The sequence below is a fragment of the Dermacentor variabilis genome, unplaced genomic scaffold, assembly GCF_050947875.1.
Source record: "Dermacentor variabilis isolate Ectoservices unplaced genomic scaffold, ASM5094787v1 scaffold_14, whole genome shotgun sequence".
Taxonomy (NCBI): Eukaryota; Metazoa; Arthropoda; class Arachnida; order Ixodida; family Ixodidae; genus Dermacentor; species Dermacentor variabilis.
In genome coordinates this window covers 3090346-3099656 of record NW_027460302.1, presented here as the reverse complement: position 1 = coordinate 3099656, position 9311 = coordinate 3090346, and positions in this window count along the sequence as shown.

The following is a 9311-nucleotide window of genomic DNA, read 5'->3' as shown; positions in this document are numbered from 1 at the left end:
TAATGTTAATTTTCTTATAGGGATCCCACACAATGCATGCATATTCTAGTTTCGGTCGGATGAGTGAAGTGTAAGCCAGTAATCTAGTACGAGAGGGAGCGTGTTTTAGTTTGTGCCTGAGGAGACAAAGCTTCGTGAAAGACGAGTTACATACGTTAGAAATGTGGCTATTCCAGATGAGGTCGCTGGTTATTGTGATTCCAAGATATTTATACTGGATAACTTTGGTCAGCGGTTCAGAGTCGACGTTATAGACAAACGACATTTTATTAATTTTTTTTGTGATAGACATGTAAACAGTCTCTTCTCTGTTCAATTCCATGCCCCACCGACTGCACCAGGAAAGAATGTTTTGAAGGTCCGAGTTAAGATCTTCGTGGCAAGTAACCTCGTTAAACAACACACAATCGTCAGCAAATAGTCTAACTTGAACAGGATCAGCGATTTCGTTAGTGATGTCGTTTATGTATATTAGAAATAGTAATGGTCCTAGCACGCTACCTTGAGGTACTCCAGAGGTTACTGAAAGTTCGTTAGAAGAGTAGTTATCAATTGAAACAAACTGCTTGCGATTAGAAAGATAAGCCGCCACCCAGTTAATATTATAGGCTGGAAGGTCCATCGACTGTAGTTTTTCTATAAGTTTATTGTGAGGAACAAGGTCAAACGCTTTCTTAATGTCTAAAAATATTACGTCAATTTGGCTTGACTTGTCAAGAGTACTTGCAAAGTTGTGAATAATTGTGGTTAATTGTGTTACAGTAGAGAAACCCTTCCGGAAACCATGCTGATGAGGGGACAGTACGTTGTTGTCACTTAGGAATTTGGTTATTTCATTAGCTATAATATGTTCGATTAACTTGCAACATGATGAAGTTAATGATATTGGACGATAACTAGTTACTAGGGTTTTGTCACCTTTTTTCGGTATGGGAACGACACGTGCAGTTAGCCAGTCTGTAGGAAGATTAGCCGAAGATAACGAGGAACGGAAGATAACAACAAGAAAAGGGGCTACCGCTTCAGCATATCTGCGCAAAAACGCGTTCGGTATGGTGTCTGGTCCTGGAGATGATTTAGTTTTGAGGTTCAGCAGCATCGACACAACACCAGTTTGCGAAACAATATCAGAGGTCGAGTTACATGACATGCGGTTAAGGTTTATAACACCATCGAAATCTGAAAAAAAAACACTCTGAAAATAATTATTGAAGTGCTCCGCGATACGTTGTTTTTCGACAATGACATGGCCGTTTGAATAAAATTTGGCAATGTATGGCGAAAATACCAGTGCTTAGCTTGCCGTACTTCTTGGTTGAGCTTATTTTGGATTTCGTGAATTGAAACACGTGAGACACATCGTCGTCTCAAGCGCTTAATTTTTCTTTTAAGGTGCAAGATGTTTCTCGTTATCCAGGGAGTAGTCTTGGAAGTTTTTTTAGTTTTATTAGGAATAAAGTTGCTAAGACAGTGAGTGATAATTTCTTTAAATTTATCCCAAAGCACAGTCACATTGTTAGTGTGAAAGTTATCAAGGCATCCTTCAAGATAATCCAGGAGACTTTCGTCTCTGGCACGAGAAAAATCTTTAACAGTGGTTGTTTTAATTTGTTTGGTGTTAAGCACTTCCAAAGAACAAGAAACACATACCAGACTATGATCGGAAATTCCAGGCTCAACCGAAACAAAAAAGTTTTCTAATGAACGACTTACAAAAACGAGGTCAAGTATGGTTGCTGACGTACCATAGGTGCGCGTTGGCTGTCTCACAACCTGTTGTAGATTGTGAGACAGAATGATGTCATGCAAGTAACCTAAGTGTGAATTAATCCCGGTGCAGGAAAACTCGTTCTCCCAATCAATATCTGGTAGGTTAAAGTCGCCTGTAAGTAGTGTTTTATCGCTTGTGAATGAAACCATGTGTTCAAAGAGATCACGAAAGAATTCTGGGGGCGAGTCAGGTGCTCGATAAACTGCAGATAGCAAGAATGATTTATCCCAGCAAGTAAGCTTTATTGTAACAGATTCCAAGTTACCGGCCTGACATAACAGAGTAGCGGATATAGTTTCTTTTACCAAAACCGCCACCCCGCCCCCTCTAGTACGCCTGTCACGGCGATATGCTCGATAAGATGGGGGAAACACAACAGCATCTTCAATATTGTCATGCAACCATGTTTCTGTTATCACAACCACATGGAGATTGTAACCCATGACAGTTGCCTCAAGGCTTTCCGATTTATTAGCGACACTGCGGGCGTTAATGTTTAAAATTCTCAGTTCTTTAGCGCCAGAGGAAGTGTAAGCGGGGGTAAGTCAGTCATTTTTCGAAATATATACATGGCCGTCAATTTTGATCCTCAAGTTCTTACTGTCATCCCATGCGAAAAGCTCATCGTTAACACGAATCTTATCGTTAATTAAGCGAACTTTCTTGCCTTGTTCTCTTTCAATTTTAGCACTATCCCACAAGAATTTACGTTTTCTTAGTGTGCTGCGCGAGTAATCGTTTTGAATCGATATTCGACTACCCTTTAATTTGTACGCACTTTTTACGACAAGCTGTTTTTCAGTAAAATCCTGGAAGTAAATGATGACTGGTCTCTTGTTACCTTTGCTACCAAGACGATGAACTCGGCCGACGGATTTGCAAGGAACAGCAAGCTTTGCAGAGAACACCTCATCAAGAACTCTATGTTTAAGAATAGGCTCAGTTTCGCCGGCATCCTCCGGAATGCCAAAGACTACCAGATTGGATCTCCTGCTCCTATCCTCCAGATCAGTCACCTTTGCCTGCAGTGATTTCACTGTACACTCAAGGTCATCTACACGCGAGGCCCGTTTTTCTAATTCAATGAATCTGGCTCCCCAATCAGCTATAACGTTTTCCACCTTATTCTGTTGCTCCCTGAGCGCAGTCACCTCCGCTGCCAACTTGTTCTGACCAGACAGCAACTCTTTCAGCATGGATTCGATAGAGGCCCCACTACCGTCAGTGGGGCCGGGATTTAACTCAATGTCGCCGCACATCAGCAGCAAGCACACGCAGTACACATCATGGACAATAGAAGCGCACCGCAGGGGGCACGGCAAGACCAAAAGACCGCGACAATCACTTCTCATCGTACTATACCAGTTACTAACCTGCACGAGGCAGCAGAACGGTTTCAGCCACATGCTTGTCGATGATCCGCCGTGCCCACTGAAAGTATACGTCTGGAGCTGCTCCTTTATACACCGACGCGTCGACGTCACGTGAAGAATAGGTGGCGCCTCAAGTGACGCGTCCCAAAAGAGCGAAGGATTGGCATCATAGAAGCAGTGACGTGGCATCGGTATTCTAGTTGTGGTCCAAGTGCACGTGGCGAAGTTTCGTAGATGGGGATAGTCGATTGCATTTCTTGAAGACTGGTCAGGCTGCGGCAGTTGTAGTATCGTTGATCCGGCCAGGCCATGAGCAAGCACCTGCACGAGGTAGCAGAACGGTTTAAGCCACATGCTTGTCGATGGTCCGCCGTGCCCACTGATTGGTTTTTTCTAGCCTTTTGTTCACAATTTCACCTCATGTATACTGATTCCTGAGTAGTTTGATGAAGCTTAAGATGTCGCATCCTGATACGACTTTGTTCATCGTACGATGTAAGCCCTGAAACGGAGCAGCAAGAATGTAGCTTTCTTTCCTATACAAAGCGTATTGTAAGCACATATAAAGAGCACGAAAAGACTGTAACGTTAATGATTGATGCGGTTCACCTTCAGTCATTTTTTTTATTACATGGCTAGCTTTGTTACTGGTGCTGCGGTAAATTCATCGACTGCAGCAAAAACTGCCCACGTACTTATGATACAGAGCCTGCTTTCTTCAAACAAGGATGTTGTACACATTCTTCCTGTTGCACAAATCGATGCTAAGGCACTGCACGACTTCTTTCGGAAGATTTTTCTTCATCTAGAGGCATCTAGCTTTAGAATAATCGCAGTGATCTCGGACAATAACTCAATAAACAGAAAAGCCATGTCCTACTTCGCTAAGACGGCAAGTGTCAGCATTGTTTACCAGCATGCTGCTGACCCATCACGACCCCTGTTTTTCGTGGTGGACCCAGTTCCCATACTAAAGTGTATCTGAAATAACTGGCTGAATCAAGGAAACATTGGCAAATGCATGTACTTTCCTGAACCGAAGAGTGATGAGGCTGAACCATAGATCAAAAATAACGTACAGCGCGAAGGACAAGGACAAGGTTAGCTGGAAAGAGCGGCACCTACCTTGAGGCCGCCACGCGGATAAAGCAGGAGCCCAGGGGACAATGCCCCTTGTCGAGTCCGAATCACGTGGAAACGGACAAGGGAAGCAGGGAGAGGTAGGACAGGAGAGTAGGAAAGGGTGATTATCGCTGGCGACTCAAACCTGGCTGGGTGCTCAAAAGCAATTGTGGAGAGGGTGAAAGGCGATATAAGAGCGGCGGTAGGGACATTTCCAGGGCGGACACTGGGTTCTGTCATGGAGCGAGCAAAAGAAAAGCTCGCGGATAAATGCCCACCTGCGCAACCTTGTCATAGTAGCAGGTGGGCTAAATGACATCCTAAAGAGGAAATCGACAGGACTAGGCCAGCGCTTGGCGAAGGGGGTGGATGACTTGCGCGAGCTATCCCCTCAGGTGCAGATCGTGGTGTGCACGGTACCGGAGGTGCCTATGCATGACAGTCACGTACAAAGGGCCGTAGTGGCTGCTAATGAGGCGATATGGAAAATGAGCCGAGAGAAAGGCTTCGAGGTTCCCGAAGTAAACAGGGAAGTGAGAATGTGTGGTGGTTTTAAACGAGACGGGATCCACTTCAATTACAGGCTGGCACGAGAAGTGGGCTGGTGACTTGGCGGTCACGCTGTTGCTTTTTTAGGGGGCCCGCGGGCGCTCAGGGGGCCAGAATACGTAGTAGTGAAGAAGGTCCCCTAGGGGAACCTCGGAAGAGCATCACCGTCGATGACAGAAAAAGGAGGAAAGCAAAAAAAAGTGCTCGTCATGCAATATGCTGCATAAACATGCAGGGCGGCAGAAGGAAGGAAAAGTGAGCAGAGATTGAGGAGCAGTTAAATACCGAACAATTAGGTGTGTACGCGGTTACAGAAACGCACCTTCGAGACTCGGAAGAGCCGCCAGTTATTGGGAATTATGTTTGGGAAGGGTGCAACAGAACTAAGTCTGAAAGAAAGGGAGGGGGAGTCGGAATGCTTATCCATCAGGGAGCCAAATGAAAACGAGTAAATTCACAATGTCAAGAGCATCTTTGGTTATCAGTTACAATGAGTGGGAAAGAAACTTGGCTGGGCGTTACGTATTTGTGGACCAGAAATAATTGCATGGCGAAGAATAAAGAGTTAGTGGAATGCATAAGCGCTGATATTAAGGGTTTCGGGAATGGTGCTGAGATTGTCCTATTAGGTGACATGAATGCCCACATACAGGATTTAGATGGCTATACCTACAATAACGGGAGGTCAATGCTAGGCCTTTGCGAGCAACATAACCTCGTGATCGTGAATACAGGGCCTAAGTGTGAAGGACAGATCACGTGGGAAGTGGGAAACCGGCAATCGACCATTGATTACTGTCTAATGACAGAAGGAATTCATAAGTTGAGAGAAATGGTCATCGATGAGGAAGGGTTTAGCAGCATAGGGAATGTCTATAAACGCATCATTTTGAAAATGGGATATGTAGTTGGGAAAGAGAGCAAGGAGCACAAAATGGCCAGTCCAGATTTGAACGCTGAACAAATAGCAAATATAGTCACTAGAGTCGAGGAAGAACTTGGCAAATGGCAGAGTAAGGAGTGGGAATATGGTGAGCTTTTAAGTGTAATAACGACAGAAATACGGAAAGAGAAACAACATGTTCGGTGGAAAGGAAAAAAAGAAACCGAAAAACTGGTAAAACAGGGAGATACGAGAAGCGATCGCCGAACGACAGAAAGCATCTCGAGAACACAGGCAGGCAAAGAAGGCGCAGTTGCCGCAGGAAAAGTAACCAGTAAATGGGAAATATACCGAGAGAAAAAGTCTATGGTTCAAATACTGGTGCTAACAAAATGAAAAGGTGAAAGTGAACGTTGGTTGTCAGAAATACTTGAGAAAAAGAAGGCCGCACTTAGAACATTTTGGAACCACATAAAATCATTAGGCAGGAAGTCAACAACAATACAACAGCATATTCTAGACGAAGATGAAAACAGACTGGAAGGACAAGCGGCAATAAATTACATCCGAAAAGTAACAGCCGAATCTTTCCAAGGCAATGACGAGGTTGTATTTGAAGAAAAACAGAGCATGAAAGAGACCCAAGTGGAAAAAGAGCTGGTGCTGACAAATTTCAACTGGAAGAAAGCGCAAGAGAAAATTCCTAAGCGCACAGCCACAGGGCTAGACGAGGTTCCCGTTCAAATTCAAATTCAAATTCTTTATTTCTGCCTTGTACAAATACAGACAGCGGAGGCGCAGAAAAACCGTCAGAAACAGCTTGACAAAGCCGCAGCCCCCCTTCGCTTGGCAGTGGCTTCACAGCAAGGCTTTTAAAGCAAAGGTAATTGCAGTCTAATAACACTTATACATAATGAAGAAGTACAAAAGAAAACATAACACAATTATACAATATTTAAGCAATATTCACCACAAAGAAAAACAGAACCTACATGGTAACATACATAGCACGCAAAGCACTGTTTGACGCACTGAAACGATCAAAATTATTATATACATAAGCATTTAAGAGGGAAGGAAGAGTGAATTGTATAGGCGCTCTCTACCGGAATTTATTCGAGCGGTCGGCACTATCCAATTCTCTGCATGCATTGTCTTGTAGGTTGCTCCTCGGGTATGTAAATCAGCAAGGTAACGTATGTTTAAACCGAACACTTAAGCGGTATTTGTACAAGTTGTGGATCTTCAGCACACTACTCTGCAGAAAGAGATCCACGCTCGGTGAGCCCCAGGGGACGTTGTGAACATGACGAAGGAACTTCTGAAAAATGTAGATGTGCTGAAGACATCTAATTGTGGCTGTGCCCCATACTAAATGACAGTAGTTTAAATAGGAGTAAAGAATGGAATTGTAGAGGAGTAATTTTACTGGCCTTGGGAGAACGTATCTGAGCCGGCCTACGATCCTAGTTATTTGAGCCAGTTTCGTTGTGATGTGGTCCACGTGGTTTTCCCAAGACATACAGGAGGACAAAACTACTCAGAGACATTTAAATTGCTCAACCACATCTATACGTCATGAATTCAGCTTAATCTCGAGGGGCGAGGGAATTGGCTTATTTTTTGGGTGGAATATGACAGTTTGCGTCTTCTTTTCATTTATACGCATGCACTTGGATTCGGACCATTTTTGTAATTCGTTCATAGTGTTATTGCATTCCCGAACAAGAAGATCTAAATCATTTCCAGCAAAAAAAGATGCTGGTGTCATCAGCCTAGATAACAAATTTAGCAGTGGAGTTAATGTTGGAGATATCATTACGGTACATATTAAATAGTAATGGTCCCAATATACTGCTCTGTGGAACGCCAGAAGTAACAGATTTTAGTTCAGAATTCATATTGCCTATGCAGACAGCCTGTTTTCTATGTGATAAATATGATTTAAGAAGCGTTTGAGCCTGTCCCCGAAAACCATAACCCTCTAAGTTATTTAGGCGTACAGTGTGTTTCACTACGTCAGATGCCTTCGAGAAGTCCACGAAGACACCAATAACGAAGGCTTTCTTTTCAAACTGTGTTAGTATGTATTCCTTTTGCTCGAGTAGCACTAATACGGCAGATTTATTTTTTACGAAACCAAAATTGATTCGGTGACAGAAGATCATGCTTATTAATAAAATTAGACAACCTAGTATATAGAACTTTCTCAAAAGCTTTCGAGAATATTGGGAGTATACATACTGGTCTATAATTTCCTAAATCATTGCGGTCTCCTTTCTTATACAGAACCGGTACTTTGGCTATTTGCATTTTATTAGGAAATGTGCTGGTAGCTAAGCATAAGTTAAATATATCTGCAATAACAGGCGCAATGACTCCTACAACATGCTTCACAGGCCTTACTTGAATTCCGTCAATGTCATAGCTACGGCTGTTATTAAGGTTTTGTATTACTGATATAACTTCTGTTGTAATCGGGTTCAGAAATGTCGTTTCATTATTGCAAGAATTAATGTATTTATTGGAATCACGTGGCGAGTTCATAAGAGCTAGGGTTGTAAAAAAGCTGTTAAAGGCATGTGCCAGCTCTTCTCCAGATATATCTTTGTTGTCTAGCTTCAGCGTACGTGGGGCAGCTTGTCGTTGTTCGCGTCTCAGTAGAAAATTTAATCCTGACCACAGCAAAGCGTGTCGACCATTTTAACTTCAAGTAATGTAGAGTAGTATTCCGCGCGTGCCTGGCGTAGTTTTTTTGTTAACCTATTCCTGTATTTCCTAAACATCCGCAGGTCATCTGTTGAACGTGAATTTAAAAAGATTTTGTAAAGCTTGTTTTTCACTTTAATTTCTTGGCGTAACTCAGAAGTTACCCAAGGTTTGCGAGCTTTAAGTTTTGATCCACGAACTTTTAATGGGAAGCAGGAATGGTAGAGCTGTTTGAATACTTCGAGAAACTCATAGTAAGCCTCGCTTGCGTCACTAGCAATGCCAGTGTTATCCCAATGAACTTGTGCCAGTGAGTTGCGAAAGGAATTCAGGGCATCATTAGTTATACACTGGTACTTTGCTTTTTCCTGTCGGCTGATTAATGAACTAGGACCAAAAAGTAAGCAAGCTCTGATGAAAGCAGTGGAAAAAACTTCAAAAGATAGACGAATACCAGACAGTTGGCGACAAAGTAGAGTGAATTAATATTTATAAAGGTAAGGGTGAGAAACATAGAATTCAGCCGTATAGGCCGTTGACCATTACATCGGTAATATACAGGCTAGCAATGCGGGCAATTAAATTAAAGCTTCAAGCATGGGCAGAAAATAATGGCATTTTGGGAGAGCTTCAGAATGGCTTCAGAATAGGTAGCCGTTGGGATCATAACTTGTTTGTTCTTACTCAGTGTATTGAAATATCAAAAGTAGAAAAACAGACCGTTGTATGTGGCCTTTTTAGACATTACAGGAGCCTCTGGCAACGTAGACCGCAACATTTTGTGGGATATTCTGGAAGGGGAAGGCTTAGGTGACGATTGTCTACAGCTTTTGGGAGAGATTTACCTAGAAAATATCGTTTGCGTTGAATGCGAAGGGATGAGGAGCGAGGAGAAAGTTCATAT